Raw genomic sequence first — 17,716 nt, 5'->3', positions numbered from 1 at the left:
TAAATAATTAAATAAATTAATAGATCATGCTACGTTTTGGATAATATGGATAATTTTCATTAATGATTTCTCTATTATTAAATATTATAGTGAATCGGACTAAAACTCTCTCAAGCAAGCATGGATATATATTTTTAAGTGATTCAATTAAATTTGTTTGACATGAAAATATAAGTTGTTATTATTTTTTCTGCTATATATAACTCATTTTTGCTATTATGTTAAAATTGCTTTAATATTATGTCAAAAAATATACATAACGCTGTCCAACTCTGACGCCAACTGGTGAACTTTAACTGATGCTATCGTCGCTTCTAAACTCGGACAGAGTAGATGAAAGTTAAACATGGATATAATACCCCGATTCTGTAAATAAAACCGTTAGCGAAACATGAGATTTATTAAGAAGATGCTTTTTTATAAGCCGGAAGAAAAAATGAGGGGCGGAATGTCACAGTACCCTGAGGATATTGAGGCAGCGACATGAATTTGCAGCAGACAGATGGGAGGGGAGACGTTCACCAGATGCGGTTGAGACCCCGTTTGGTTGTACACAGTGCCAATGGTGATAATATTTCCAGCAGTTATTCAGTTCGAAGCAGGCTTGAGAGTGGGTATATTGTTTGGGCACCGCATCAAGTATGGCCTTATGGTCGAGAGGGTTCAGAAGAAATTCTTGAGAATCCTTTACTTGAGGTTGTATGGATACTATCCGTGGCATTATCCAACTGACTTTCTCTTAGGTATGCTTACATACTGCAGTCTGCAATTTAGAAGAGATTTTATTTAGCTACGTATTTTTTTCGAATACGAGGTATACATGAGAACTCTGCCATTCTGGGCAGTGTAGACCTGTGTGTCCCTGATAACTGTCTTAGAAATAGGGAGCATCAGTTGTTTATTCTCCCAAGGTGCAGAACCAACCTGCCACTGCTAATGCCAATTGAGAGGGCGATAACTATGTTCAACCAAATTGCTTCGGGTGTTGATATATTCCACTTGCGTGAGGGTGAGTTTGGGTGGACGCTATTTTATAAATTCTTAAAATAGGGTCTCCTTAGCACACTTAGTGTACTTCTTTGAACTTGTAATTATATATAATTGTATTTTCACTGGTTTTGTATGTTTATATTATATTCTCCTTTAATATTTTCATTTTTATCCCTTTTATTACTTTTGTGTTTCTTTCTTCTTCATGATAATATTTCATGTCATGTTGTGAACGTCTTAAAGTTATAATTTGTAATGTCCACAATATATAAAAATAAATAAAATGAAAATTGAAATTAAAATATATAACCTTGTAAAACGTTTTCCAGTATAAGTCGATTTGAAATAAGACATTGTGCAACCTAAAGCACTATCTGTAAGCTGTTGTTGATTTTATAAACAAAGAAGGTAGCATTTTATGAAATATTTTTTATGTAAGGCGAAGCTTGGATTCGACGATACGACGTAGTTGGGCTAAAACGATCTAAATTGAAATTGTTCTTAGCAAATTGACCTAATTCATTTTTAATGGTTAGTTAGATCAATAAAGATGCAATATCTAACGTTTTTATTGCAAAAGTACGTACGTAAAATAAAATTACCGTTTTTAGTTAGACGTGAATGATTTTCCTGTAGTGAAATCTGGAGGGGTAAAGATTTTTTTCACCGTAACATTTTTTTTATAACAGGTAATTTCCTTCATTATATATGATGACTAGCGAATGCAATGGCAAAGGGTGGAGGTAAGCTGTTAAGATTTGACATAAATAGTCCACAATAAACTTTGTCAGTCATACGTATTTGTTTTCATTTAACTAAGTCTACAATTCACAGATGGTGTTGGTAAGTTTTTAAAAATAAATTAAACCCTGCCTAAACCAAACCATAATAGTTTTGATACATTTTGGGCGATATGACAAAATTGTGCACACTTTTTCATCCATACTTATTTGTTTTCGTTGGATTAAGAATACATAAATTACACGTAGTGTTGGTTAATTTTTTTAAATTCATTAAGCCATGCCTAAACCAAATTATAATAGATAAAAAATATTATTCTAAATATAAAATATCCAAAGTTATGTATGATTTAATATTTAATTGCATAATTTTATAGATAGATGAGTATTTTTTTTACTATTATCTATTATGTCTTGGTTTTCGTAAGGTTTAATTGAATTGTAAAAACTAACCAACAACATCTGTAAATTGAAGTCTTATTTCAATGAAAACAAATACGTATGACTGACAAAGTTTAGTGTGCACTATTTATGACGGATCTTAATAGCCTACCTCCACCCTTCGCCACTGAGCAATAGCTACTCATTTAATACAAATATTAGTTAATTTACTATTTCAAATATTTAAATTACGCCCACTGTAAAATGCGATGAAACGTAGGTGTCTGTAAAATACATAAGTTGACAAGAAAATACAAAACTAGAGCATGAAAATAATGGGTTGAAAGTGGAGCAAATGTATTTAACGAAACCTCTCTAGTATGCGGTTAAGATTCTCATCGGATTTCAGAGCCAATTTTCTTTACTTAAATAAATACATACGACATTTAAGTACGAATTGACATAAAGATATTACTGTAGATTTTCATATATATCGAGTTATAATCCTGGATAATATGAAAATCTTGTGAATGTATTTTTTGGTACCTGTTCAATTCAAGGTAACTTTTAATACTTTTGCAGATTTTATATAATACAGTCGAACTTGGTTATTGCGAGGAAGATGGGACAGACTGAATTTGCTCGTTATAAGTATTACTCGTTATATCGTGAAAACATTTTTCGCGCCACATTCTATTTAAGCATAGAACATAAAAAATATGAAAACCATCGTAAAAATCCCCGAAACAAGCATGGCATTCATAAACTACAAAAGAAGTTGTATATTGTAATGAAGTGTTGAGTCGCCGGCGCTGGTAGGTACCTACTGACTTCAAAAAGTTTGGATTTTTTACATGCAATTTCAACCACATGCGTGGATACTTTTTCAATGTTGTCGGCGAAAACACCAATTAGGTACTTAGACACTTAACTAGTGTCATAAACGTAATCCGATTTCGGCGGCATCTATTTAGTTAACTTCCCGGTCGGATTATATTGCTTAGGGACGAAAATGTTGTTTTTAAACAATCGACACGTTAACAGTTTTGCTCGTTATACCCGAGAAGTAGCTCGTTTTAAAAGTGAATAAATGTATGGAGAAAATCATAAACTAAAATGTCAACGAATGTTTCCTCATTACATCCGAGAACTCGCTACTTCCGTGATCGTAATAACCAAGTTGGACTGTAGATTATTATGGGCTAAATATAATATCCGATGGTTGGCCAGTGCTGTAAGAAACATTTCTGTGCTCGGACGGCAAAATATAACTGCTGTCAGGGTACAATATTAATGAAATGTTTTATTTATAACGCAACGAAGCAAAAATGCTGGCCACTCCTTACTTCTCTTAATAAACAATGAACCCAAGAAGGGTATTTAATCATTTTTCAAAAATCTTTCTCTTTCATTATCTTTCGACAAGGCAAAAAGTAGATAAAATGAGATGCCTTTCTTTTGATGAAAGATTTTTTTATTAATTTTCTTGGAAAGTCAAAATTATTTGTCAATAATGTCCTATTGCCATGCGATGATTTTGGGCCGAATAGTCAATGTTTTTTCGCGAGGAAATAAATATACTTATTTAAATGTTAGGACTGACATTCAAATATCACTCATATATTATAATATTATGAGGGTAGATTAATTTGTTTTTTTAATTAATTTTATGTAATAACAGTTTATTATTCAAGTATATAAGTATACCGAAGGGTGGAGGTAGGCTGTTAAGATCCGACATAAATAGCGCACGTTAAACTTTGTCAGTCATTCGTATTTGTTTTTATTGAACTAAGCTACAATTTACAGATGGTGTTGGGTAGTTTTTAATAATCAATTAAACCTTTTCTAAACTAAACCATAATCGTTTTGGTATGTTATGGGCCATCCGACAAAAATAGTGCACACTTTTTCAGTCATACTTGTTAGTTGTTCTTGAATTAACAATGCATATTACTGATGGTGTTGGTTAGTTTTTTTAAATTCATTAAAACCTGCCAAACCAAGCCATAATCGAAATTTTTTTTTCTTATATCTATAAAATATTTTAAATTATGTATGTTTTTATGGCATAATTTTAGATATTGTATAGATAAACGAATATTTTTTGACTATTATCTACTATGCCTTGGATTTGGCAGGTTTTATTTGAAATGTAAAAACTAACAAACACTATCTACACCTTGTCGTCTTAGATCAATGAAAACAAATACGTTTGACTGACAAAGTTTAGTGTACACTATTTATGTTGAATCTTAACAGCCTACCTCCACCCTTCGCCATTACTATATATACCTATATAAGTACAAATTTATGATGTTAGTGTTCATTAATTATTATAGCTTTCAATAATACCTGAACAGTGAATACACTATGGAGGACTGAAACATACGCACTGAAATCAAGATTTGGAAAATGTGAAGTTGGAGAAAGATGCTCCGTATTCTATAGACGGCTGTCCTGAAGAAGCTATACATTTACGATTGGCTTCGATGGTATATTCTATACTCGGTATCTTATATATAATGTATGGCTATGTATCATTCTGATTAGATATATGTAGAATTATCTTAACCGATGGTCCTTGATTGGTGTAGTGCAGAAGGGAATGGCAGAGGATGGTAGAGGGTATCAGAAGTTGTAATCCTCAGTAGTGATTAGTTATCATTTATTTTTATTATATATAAACAACCTTGTATAAATTTTAGGCCAATATATTGGGATATATAACAGTATATGTGGAGTGAAAGGCGTACATTTCTTATCATTATCATTGTCCGTTAGTTATTATTACACGTTTGTGACTGAATAAAGGCCTTCCAATTCTTATTCACTTAGGAATGTTAACACTTTTCATATATGCGTATATTCCATGCTAATGTTTATGAGTGAGTGGAAAACAATTTTGACACATGTTGTGTCCCAATAATTGCCTGTCGATCAAAATTGAAGGTATTGAACGATGCGTGGGTAGTTTGAAGGGAAAATATAATTATATTTTAAAGAAAATGTTTATTACTACGTAGGCATATTACTGATTTTTGAAGAAAAGAGATCTTCACTGATTTTGCGTAAATAATAAATACCGTTACTATTATTACAAGAGAATCATACCATACAATGCGCAATAATACTAGATAGGTCTATTTAGGTATATTTAAGTCATTTATACTATTATAAAGCATGTGTTTAGACTCGAAGCCTCTGTGAAATGAAAGGGGTCTAAACATTTTTGAAATCAAAATTATCCGTCGCATCTACGGGACAATCAGGAACGGCAATAGTTAAGGAGATCAATGCTAAGCTCTAGGGGCGGCAGGTTATATGAAAGTATGGTGAAGCAGGCAAGTATGGTGAGGCAGGCTGGTAAACAATTTGCGGCAAAATTTCCACGTTAACATTATATTATATGGGTACGTTATAATGACCAAAGTAAATGCCCAATGATGCCCTGCATTTTTTTTTATCGCGTCGCTATTTCTCGTAAGTTGTTGGCTATTGTTGGCCTGCTTCATGCAGTTGTATGAGAAAGCCGATTCCTTGCCCCTCTTTCTATTTAATACCTCTATGGCTAAGCTATACGGTTTGTAGCGCAGTTCAATCAATTAAGATTGAGAAACTGCGATGGCTAAGTTATGTACCTACACCGTATGAACGACAACAAAGTTGTGATCAAATTGAAGTGCATGTTGCCTACATATCGCTAACTGTCACGTTTCGTCATTTTGCAGACTATTTTGAACGATTACCATCTCTGTAAATTCACTGAAGAATAACACTGATGAAGAGTGCCAACTATAATGTATCAGTAATTTGAATTATTATTAATTATTCATGCTAATTTCAATTAATTTTAACCGTTTCTACGTGTGCGTACGTTTAAATTACTTGCGACATGACATCCATAGATAATATTTTGAACAGAACTTAACCTGCAGACCATATTTAAAAGACAACATTCTTATAGAAAATACATAGTGCTAACTGCTTAAAAAAACTGATTTTGACATGAGTTTAGGGATGTAGAAGATACGTTCATTGAGTCATGCAGGTATCGATGCAGTGCGTGACGTGACCGTTCTGGTGATTTCGGCAGATTTTGATTAACTGACAATATTCGTTTAAAGGTTCAGAATGTGCTACGGGATGGGAGCATCAGTCTGATAACATATTAAACACCAAGAAAAACGACATTACACCATTTCCCGTAGCGGCAGCTTACTGTAACGTCACGTGATAGTAGACGACATGCGCCATAATATTATAGTTGAAGCTTAAAATGTCAAACTAATGTAAAGCAATCGTAGACTGGCTAAAAATCGTTGGTTAAATAAAGCTAACAATGGTAGGGATAATGACATGGAAAACGTCCATTTTGGATAGGCTCACATGGAATTGTGTAGGAAGTTAGGATCCATCCCAGGTTGTTGGAGTCCTGATGATGATGAATGTGTATATTATGTCCTACAAAGAATATCTTTGAGTATTACGTTGTTATTGACACTTGATTTTAAGTTGAAAAAGTTATTTATCAATGTGACATTTGTGACAGTGAAATATTTCGGTATTTTAGACAATGGTAGATTATTTAAGTTTTTATGATGTTGAGGAAATGATTGAGTGGGTCGAATCAGTGAAAATGGCAGTACTTTGAGTCCATGTTCCGTAAAACACATGTGTACGGAATAAAAACATTTTATAATATTTATTAGTTTTATTAGTTTTATGATATGTTTTCATTATAAATGACTAAAATATACCTTTACTAAACCTTCTATCAAAGAGTCTATCAAAAATATGTATCTAGATTTGAGGCTGTATTTAAAAAAAATAATGTAGTAACCGGTTACTATTTTTGCATCTACAATATCCACATCTAATAATATTGTGAACTAAAAGACACCTACCTACCTATATATTTTTTAATACGTCACATTATGATACAGCCTCAGATACATAACCATGTATTATAACATATTAGGAAAAATTAGAAAATACTTTGGTCCGAATGAGCTTTGAACACACAACTTAGGTACGTCGGGCGAGTGTTTAATCAATTAAGCTACCAAGCCAGCGGGACTATTCTATACACAAGCCTGCTTTCGGTCCGCTACGGCAGCTAAATAGGGTAGAAAAGTATCGAATTATTAACACTTATTGTAACAATTACAATAAGTTAACCGTCAAAACTGTCTATCTCGGTCTAAAATTTATCACAGCCAAGAGAGGTGCTGTTAAAACATAGCACTTATTGTAACAATTATAACTAAATTATTGTAATTGTTACAATAAGTGTTAATAATTCGATACTTTCCTACCCTATTTAGCTGCCGTAGCGGACCGAAAGCAGCCTTGTGTATAGAATAGACCCGCGGTGTCTTTATTGCGAAAAATTTATAATACATACGTAAATGAGAATGATTTCAATCTCCGTCAATTACCGTCAATTGTAGTATATGTCAAAATAATAAAATAATAAAATTGGATTCATATATGAAGCCAGGATTCATTTAAATATTTGGTTTGAAAAAACTTGCACTTGCTAATAATTTTTAAATTTAATTGTTATTGTCATTTTATACAGTAGTTAGTTATTTATTTTTTTAACATATTGTGGACATTACAAATTATAAGTTTAAGACGTTCACAGCATGACATTTAGAAACAAAGATATATAAATATAACAGTAGTCCATAAAAAAAGAGATATATCAGTAGATAAATTAGATAGGTACAAGGAAGTACACCGGATGAGTTAAGCAGACCCTATTTCAAGAATTTATAAAACAACATCCACCATTCTCACGTAGGTGGAATATATCAACACCCGAAGCAATTTCATTGAACATAGTTATCGCTCTCCCAATTGGCATTACCAGTGGCAGGTTGGTTCTGCACCTTGGGAAAATAAACAACTGATGGTCTCTATTTCTAAGATAGTTATCAGGGACACACAGGTCAACACTGCCCAGAATGGCAGAGTTCTCATTTATACCTCGTATAAGTCGAAAAAAATACGTAGCTAAATAAAGATTTCTTCTAAATTGCAGACTGCAGTATGTAAGCATGTCTAAGAGAAAGTCAGTTGGATAAAGCCACGGATAGTATCCATACAACCTCAAGTAAAGGAGTCTCAAGAATTTCTTCTGTACCCTCTCCACCATACGGCCATACTTCAACTGATGCGGTGCCCAAACAATAGACCCACTCTCAAGTCTGCTTCGAAATAAAGAATTAAATAAAAGTTTTAATACCGTAACAAATATAAAAATATCATCTATTCACTCTTAAAGATCTACAATTTAGGTACATAGTGAAGAGTTTGTATGCTGTTTCTAGATTTTAATAATTAAACAATGGAGTTTGTTACTACTTAATTAAAATATGTAATAAAACGGAAACGACAAAAGATACGAATTTTATATACTTACATTTAACCAAATTATTATTTGGGATCAGGTACAAACTAAGTGTATACGAGTCGATATTAATTGTGGAATCCGAGTTGATTGCTAAACCCTTACGCCATGAAAACGTGTAGTAAAAGGTGTAATAAAATGAAATATTATCTAATTCTGGGAAACACTGCCACATAGCCGATGAAAATTGCAAAATGTATTATAATCTGGCAGTCAATATTGATTTTGTTCTTGTTACCTCTTGGTAATTATTATTAAATTATGGTATATTCCAGTTTTATCTTAGGGACTAATCTAATTCTGATTTTTAAAAAACAGCGAAGAGTTTTAAACAATATGTCTCTATTCTGGCAGAACACACTAACTGGAGAATACTAATTTTGAGTAATTTGAATTTGAAGTTGTTAAAATGTTTGAAATGGTCTATCATGTGAAAGTGATTGTAAAAAGGATGACTTTAAAATAAAGACTGTTTATGTAGGTACTGTTCTTGTTAAAGCGGATACAGCGGAAAACGCATTTTGAAAATAGCCGATAAACTGGATTATTTGTTAGTTTGGGTTAGTTTAGGTTGGGTTAGGTTAGGTTGGGTTAGGTTAGGTTTGGTTAGGTTAACCTATCAAATAATCCAGTTTATCGGTTATTTTCAAAATGCGTTTTCCGCTGTATCCGCTTTAACCGAAAAGTACCTTTATTTATTAAGAAGGTTTCCAGACGGTAAAGTTTGAAATAAGGAACATTTTGGTATAACTAACTCAATATGTAATTTTTTCGAATTAGTGTCTTCTGCCAGAACAGTGACGAATATTCTAAGTTAACGATCTCGTATAAATATTTTATTATAATAATTTGAATTAAACGATATTTAAAAGTCTGTCAATTAAATATGCATTAGAAATAAACACAACAAAGATTGTCAGACTAAATCAATATTTTACCAATATGTAGGTACTAATATGTAGGTAAGTTTTTTTAAACGATCAATTCAAACGACAATATTAGGTATTCAATCAAAAAATGGAGCCCTAAGATTTTTTTTTTATTATACCAGATTGAAGTTAGGCGCCCTCCACTGAAACCCGCCCCGCACTACACTCGGTCTTAACCCTACCATTGGTGATGTGAAGCATCTGAAACAATTAGACTGGGAGTGTCCTGGGAGAAGATGCCCAAGACTTAGGTTGCTACGCTTAAAGTGAGCTCTGACTGAGTATAATGAGTGTATTTTAATGCAAAGTGCCAGGAAGAGAGAAGCACGTGGAATTAGTTTTAGGAATGGATAGAGCAACATTCAACTCGATGCGGAGTGTTTGGGACTCACGATTGTACTCGGTCGAAACCAAAAGCCGCCTATTCGACGCTTGCATTCTGACGGTGCTGTTTTACGGTAGCGAATCATGGCACCTTACGAAGGCTCAGAGCAACCGTAGGTATACCGAGCTTTGAACAGATGTTTGCGACGAATACTGGATGTGCGGGACTTTAGAAGCAACGAGGAGATAAGAGAACGCACCAAGCAGCCTCTCATCACCCTGAGAGTGAAGAGGCGACGTTGGACCTGGCTCGGCCACGTGCTGCGGATTGCAGAAGATAACCTCAATCTGGCTTGTCTGTTCTTCAAGCCGATCGGATTCCGCCGTCCTGGAAGGCCGCTAAATAATATCTATATAGTGTATACGGCGGAGCAACGGGATGGTTTGACCTGGAACGAAGCAAGAAGACTGTCGAGTGACAGGGATTCTTGGAGGCGCCGCGTAGTGTCTATATGCTCTAACTAAGAGGCGGATATGGCCGAAGAAGAAGAAGAAATTTGTTTTAGCGGCCCGGGGTTCAACTTTCGATATTCTTAGACCTATATTTAAACAATTGTAAAAATTACAAAAAAAAAATGCCGTTGTATTGGAAAGTTTTAAATGTTGGATTTTTATGAGTTCACTAATAATTAAAGTGGATACAATGATAGCTATGATATTACTATACCTACTAATAATAATACAACTATGTTTGCTCCTAAGTGGTGCATATAAGCCTTCACAGAGTAAAGGTGATACTAATATATATTTTTTTACGAATAATAGTTTGAGTTATTCACCTAATCCTTGTCTTTGCACTGCATCAAACACACATTGAAAAAAATAATATAATGCACCGACGGCTTCATAGACGAAGATCTATTAAGTATAATAAAAATGATTTAATATGTGTAAATAGTAATAGAACCGATTCTTATGGAATAAGTACTTAGTACTGACACAACTTTTATTAATTCAAAGTAAAATAAATACTACCAAGTAACAGTAGCGAAGGGTGGAGGTACGCTGTTCAGATCCGCCATTAACAGTGTACACTAAACTTTGTCAGTGATACGTATTTGTTTTCATTGAACTAAGACTACAATTTACAGATGATTTTGGTCAGTTTTTTAAAATCAATTAAACCCTGCCTAAACCAAAACATAGTAGTTTTGACTTTGGGCGATACGACGAAATTGTGAGCACATTTTTTAAATTCATTAAGCCCTATCTAAACTGAGCTATAATAGATAAAAATATTATTCTATCTATAAAATATCCAAAATTATGTATGGTTTAATTTATTATACATAATTTTAATAGTTTATGGATAAACGAGTATTTTTTTTACTATCTGGCTATATCTAGTATGGCTTGGCTTTCACAGGGTTTAATTGAATTTTAATAACTAACCAACACCATCTGTAAATTGTATCTAGTATTATTCCAATGAAAACAAATACGTATGACTGATAAAGTTTAGTGTCTAAAGTGTAGTGTCCAAAGAAATTTATGGCGGATCGTAACAGTCTACTTCCACCCTTCGCCACTGCCAAGTAGGTATCCTCAGTCAAAACTATGAAATTAAAATTTGAGAATTCAATATAACATATTGTATTCTAAGTATATTTTTTTTGTACAACTAATCAAGCTTAATAAAAAATATGATTCAACAAAAAAAAATGTTTGATTTCATTAAAATAGTGTAGAACTTTTCAAAAGTATTTCATGAAGTCAAATGGACGTTATTAAAAACACTTGACAGCTCCGCTTTTCAAATCATGTTGAAGGCTTAATAATTCACTGCAATCTATAATCAGTAATCGCACTTGTTTTATCAACAATCGATAGTTAAATATGTTTATGAATGTTTTAATGAAAACATAAAAAACCACACTGATTAAAATATTATATTTAATCTGAAAATACGCTATTTAAAAATGTGTAAATACATATTATAAAGCGTAAAACTTGTTGATGTACAAAAATTTTTAGCAACAAAAATAATACGCGACCGTACTTTTAACTATTTGTATGCACAATCCGAACGGTTCAATTTGGTTCGCGAGAGGCGGTGCGAACTTTCCCTAACGAAGTCCCGCAGGCAACTGGAATGCTTTTCATTTTGCCAGCATCTGAGAACCATTCCAGTTTGTTTGGTTCATTTATGCCGCTGCTCCTCAAACATAAATTTGTGATTAAAAACTGCACAAAAAATAGATGTACGAAAGATATACATGTCCAAAACCAAACACGACCGAAAAAAATCACTATCTTATTATTTCATCGTAATAGTACGGTTTATTAATTTGACGTTAAGGATGGTGAAAAGATTTTTTAAGATTCACATATTATACGGTTTTAATATTATATATTACAAATAGTTTTACGTCTACTATACTTATATTGGCTACAACAGGCTAGACACAAGATATTGTCACCTCAGTTGTAATTTGTGCAATTTATAAGCTTTCGGTAAATTGAGTTGGTACTATGGGGAGGTGAAGGTGTATATTGTGGTGATAGGATAACGACTTAATCTGAAAGGTTTATCTATTATGTCATTGAAAGTTGTATGACAGTGAGAGTGAAAATTTAAATTTCGTTAATGAATTATATTTTCCCTGCAGGTTACACTCTTATATCAGCAAAAGGTTGTATTTATTTATTTTAAGGAAAATACACACGGAAGCTCTGGGGAGTCGAAATTATTTTTTGTTAGAGAGATGTCGACGTTCGCTGGCTGCGTCAAACACGAAAGTTTTTATAGTAATCGTATGGTGCATACAGTGTTACCTACGTTTTTCGTTTGTAACCCGCTTCTACGCTATATTACAGAATATAATTGCATGTGGCAAAGATATAAGCTGATTGATAAAATATGACAATGCCTTATTATATAGTGACTAAAACTACACAAGGTTGTGATCAGCGTTGCCGACTTTTTTTGCCAGATCTAGCATCTAGCTTATGGCATTTTTATTAGCATTTTTTGATGTCTTCAACAGCTTTAAATGTGCTGAAAACAAGCGAGATTTTTAGTATATTTATTCAGAACAGGTAGGTTGGTTGTTCGATTAATTAATTATTTTTTGTCAATTTTGAAAAAGGTTTCTAAGAAAATGTAGGGTGATTTTTACACGTACAGGTATCCATTTTTTTTAAAAAAAAATTTTCACCTTTTTTCGATTACTAAAAAAAGGTATTGAGATTTTATTTTCTCAAAATCTAGCGTTTTTTCCTGCCAAATAGCTTGTTTTCGTACCCTGTCTGGCATGTTTTTGTCAACGACAGTTGACAACACCAGTTGTGATAACTAATGGCAGTGAACATATCCTGATTCATTCACAACTGAAATATGATAATGGATTTAATTATTTTATTCTCGGTGATAATTCATGACATATATATATCGATATATCACTCAGTATTCAATCATATTTACAATTTATATGGTACACATCTTGCATGATACTAACTATTTACTACGTAAAAAAAACACAATAATAATGTCTTATATAAAATCGTACGAAACTCATTCATTAGACGTTCTATTTTTTTAAAGTTAAATTTCAATACTATCACCGATTAAATTAATATAAAAATGTTAATTATTAACTCGTTTATTTTAAGGTGTTGCTATTACTTATTATTATTTTATCTACAGTAGCTTGGCTGGTTGCAACATTTTAACTATACTCTACATTAGGTATATATAGTATTTATAATCAATAGAATTGTTCGTTTACCTTAATAAAATAATATTTAAAAAAAAAATGCTTCAAATACCTAGTGATATATTATTATTATATATATATTAAAACATACATGATTATGAATTAATTATAAATACGCCAAAAATTGAAACAAAAAAGTGCTGTAAACTATGTGATATAGAAAAAAATAACTTGTGACGATTCTGAAAGCACTCCTGGCAGATTGCCAACACGTGACGATGTATCTATAAAAATCTTTACTGAAATGATAAAAAAAATACTAAAATGGTTGTGACGTTGCCAAACTTTTTACAAGGAGAGAAGATATAATACGACGGTACAGTAAATAGTTTAGACGGTGTTGTGAATTTAGTCTTTTGTTTTATACAATTAGAACTTTTCTCATAAATGTATTGCTAATTAAAAGTTTTTACGGCCCGAAGTTTCAGAACATTCGTTTAATACAGAGTAAAATTCAGAACGCCCTGACTTCAATGGAAAACACCTCGGCGAGAAAATCTCCGTGGTGCGAGCGGGACAGCGCTAGAGCGGAGAGGCGTCGCGTGATATACGCGCGTCTCTGTCTACGGATCGGAAAATGTACTGCAGCCTATCGCCGTCTCGCTCGGCACCGGACGGGCTCGCCGGATGCATTTTAGTAAATGTACCAAATGCTAATATTTTAACAAAGCGCGGATAATGGAATTAATGAGACACGAAGCGGCGATGAATATGAATCGAAACTCCATTGTGGCTTCATTAAATCCTGTTATTATATTTACAAAAAGAGACGGCGTGTCTCTTTTGGTGTCGCATATTGCGGTTTGGAATTATAGGAGTACTTTTATTGATGCAACTGCTATAATCTCAGCACGTACGGAGACTGTTCCAAATTGTAAATTTGGTACTTGTCAATTGAGCCAGCACCGATTGACGCAAATAAATTTGGACATTTAAAAAAATACCAAAACCTAAACGAGTTTTGATGTTTTAAGCTTTCACATGTACATAATGTGCAACGACAAATAGATTTTCGTTGAATGGCGGCGGTCTAATTAACAAGTACCGACAATTATTTGTTGGTAAAATATCGCACCCTCGCAACTAAACCGCCACAAGTCCAAATTTACGTGTTTTGAGTTAATTACTACGTTTCATTGGCTATCGTTCATAGTATATGTATCGAAAATTTCATATCTCTAAGTCATCAAATTCAAGTCAAAACTTCATCCAATATCTAAATATATTTCAAAAACACAGTACAAAAATGCGAAAGGTAAAAACTTCAAAGCTGATTTTCTCTGTTTGACGTTTTTTAGATTGTGGCAGTTTAGTTGCGATGGTACGATATATTCTTTGCCATTAGGTTTTCTTTAGTCACTTTGGTTGTTGTCTCCGTGCCCTTTTCTCCCATGGCACTTGTCATAAAATTATGTCTTTCAATAAACTCAGTCAAAGCTCACTCTAGAGCGTAGCATTCTTAGTATTTGGTATCTGCTCCTAAGATATTGTAAGGTGTAAACAATTGCTGATGCTTCACACCAAACGTAGAGCCTCATAATACGCTCGATTAAGACCGAGTGTGGTGCGGGGCGGGTTGGTTTGGAGGATCCACGTTTGTCTTGTTTATGTGATTGATGTATTGGTTACATTAACATTTTACATTACAGATTGTGTAGTTGCACAGTAAATAAAAGATGGAATGAAACACAGAACAGATATTAATATAATACCGATAGGCTATGTTGATGCATTGTTTTGAATGTGTGAGTGTCCTACGAAAATGAAACACGCATTATGCACGTGCAATAGTGTGTGTAATACACCAATATTAAATGAGCGTAAATGCATAAACCGAGAGCAGTTTTCAGTATTCGACGTATAACGTATTCTGGAAACGTGTTTAAATTTATTCCGTATTCTTCCTTACTCGAGATCGGTTGCCTGCTTCTGCTTACCCGTGAGGTATATCAGTTCCCATTATTTCCGAGTTCCCTGGAATGAAGTATATAATAATATATCTATCGAATATAAACCCATGATAAATACAGTATAATTATAGGAGAAACACTGGTAACACACATAAAATATCGGATAAAATCATCCAATTAGGTTATTTATATTTCACATATAGGCAAGAAGCACATTCGGGTGTCTAGATAATATATTTAAAGATAATCTCCCATTGTGCTTGAAAAGTAATAGGTATGCGCTATCAGTGACGTCCCGTGGGGGAGGCAGATTAAGCGTCGCTTGTGGGCGGCAGTTACTTGAAGGGCGGCAAATCATGATGAATCATTTGGTAATTATATAGAAATAGCTACCTAAACTGAGTATTTAATAACGAAGATATCTTTCCTTTAAAAAAATCAGCTTACTGGTTGGAAACAAAATGTATTAATTAGCATAAAAGGCTTAACAAGACCGTTTTCTTGTCAGGTTCGCGATGTTTAGTTTACTTCCGTTGCCCTTTGGTGTCCTTGGTGACCAGAAGCGACACGAGCACGGATGATAAAAATATTGTATTACAAAATAGGGCAGCATTATGGCCCTGCCCAGGAGCGGCATTTTGTCTAGGGATGTCACTGTGCGATATCAACCTTAATATATGCTTAAAATAGGTTTATCATTGATTTACGTTAAATATCTATAGTTACTACAAATCCCGTGATTTATAGTAAATTACACACCCATTACCCTCTTAAAAATGCCTACATTTTGGGAGACTTTATTGTTAGAATAATAGCAAACGATGCTGAATATTATCGAACATTTGTGTTTAATATTTGTTCGTATAATTGGATATCGATGTGCAAACATTTATAGTTTCTACAATAGTTCGTGACCCTTCGCGCAGGCTGGTGGTTTGAAACTTCAATATGAATAATAAATACTAAATCAGGCTTTCCCCTGTCAAACAACTACACAAAAATACATTACAAAGCAGAGCGACATCGGTTACACGAGGCAAAAATTCTTTAACATACAGATTAATGTACTACCTACCTATAGTTCACACCCCTTCAAAGTTATTTTGATTGTCTTCATTTATGTACTTATTATATTTTTTCAACAGAAAAATAATCCTAAAAATTATATGTAATATTATTATTTGTATCTAACTATTAACTATTTACAGCTACCATTGAAGACTTATTGAGGCAACTTGACTGGAATGACAAAGGGATCCCCATAAATGGAGAATACCTGAGTCATCTGCGCTTTGCCGATGACATAGTAATTTTCTCGCAAGACTCAGAAGACCTCCAAATCAGAATGCATGAACTCGCTGAATTAAGCAACTAAGTAGGTTTGAAAATACATGTAACAAAGACGAAAGTCATGTTAAACTGCTTTGCGGGCCAAAAAGAGACCCTCATCAATTGCACTCAGCTCGAACAGGTGAAAAGCTACTTCTATCTGGGACAACAAATGTGTATAGATGGATGAATATTTGGTGAAACTGTTCGCAGAGTAAAGCTAGGCTGGAGTGCTTTGGGCCGCCTGAATAATGTCTTCAAAAGTGACCTTCCACTGTGCCTAAAGCGCAAAGTGTTCAACCAGTGTGTGCTTCCCGTAATCACATATGCGTGTTAAACATGGACCCTAAGTAAAAGAGAGATCCAGAAACTTAGAGTAGCACAACGTGGTATGGAGAGATGCATGTTGGGCATAACGCGAAAGGACAAAAAGAGGAATGAGTAGATAAGGAAGCAGATAAGGGTTTGCGATGTAACAGAATTCATAAAAAGCCTCAAATGGAGATGGGCTGGACATATAGCTCAAAGAAGAGACAATCGTTGGACAAATTTAGTCATCCAGTGGTATTCCAAGAGGTACAAAACGTCCGCAAGGTAGATCTAGAGGCCGCTGGATCGACGGAAGTACGTAGCAGCGCAACGAACAGGACCGAGTGAAGTAGAAGCAGCTTGAAGAGGTCTTCATCCAGCAATGGGTAGATTCAGGCTGATGATGATGATGATAATTATTATTTAACAGTCTTAACGAAACATTAAGGGTTTTTTTGTATCTAACAAATTATTACAAAAAAAGGTTGCATCTTCTTGTCATGTCATCCCCTAGCGAAGGTCAGCCACCATCAAGGCGATCTTTACCCTATAATCTGCTACCCGGAACCGTTCAGTGGAGCTAGACTCGTCCTAATTACGGAGGCTCATT

At 33.8% G+C, this 17,716-nt stretch overlaps 1 protein-coding gene across 2 annotated transcripts in view; it reads right to left on the bottom strand.

Annotated features, from left to right (window-relative positions):
* The window catches only part of LOC147068573 (cytochrome b5 reductase 4), a 253,708-nt gene that overhangs the window by 150,111 nt on the left and 85,881 nt on the right, over positions 1 to 17,716 (bottom strand). The window lies entirely within an intron of this gene.

This window comes from Rhyacophila brunnea, unplaced genomic scaffold, assembly GCF_057557595.1.
Source record: "Rhyacophila brunnea isolate RB1 unplaced genomic scaffold, BYU_Rbru_1.0 scaffold_3, whole genome shotgun sequence".
NCBI lineage: Eukaryota > Metazoa > Arthropoda > Insecta > Trichoptera > Rhyacophilidae > Rhyacophila > Rhyacophila brunnea.
This window is presented reverse-complemented; position numbering and strand designations above follow the sequence as displayed.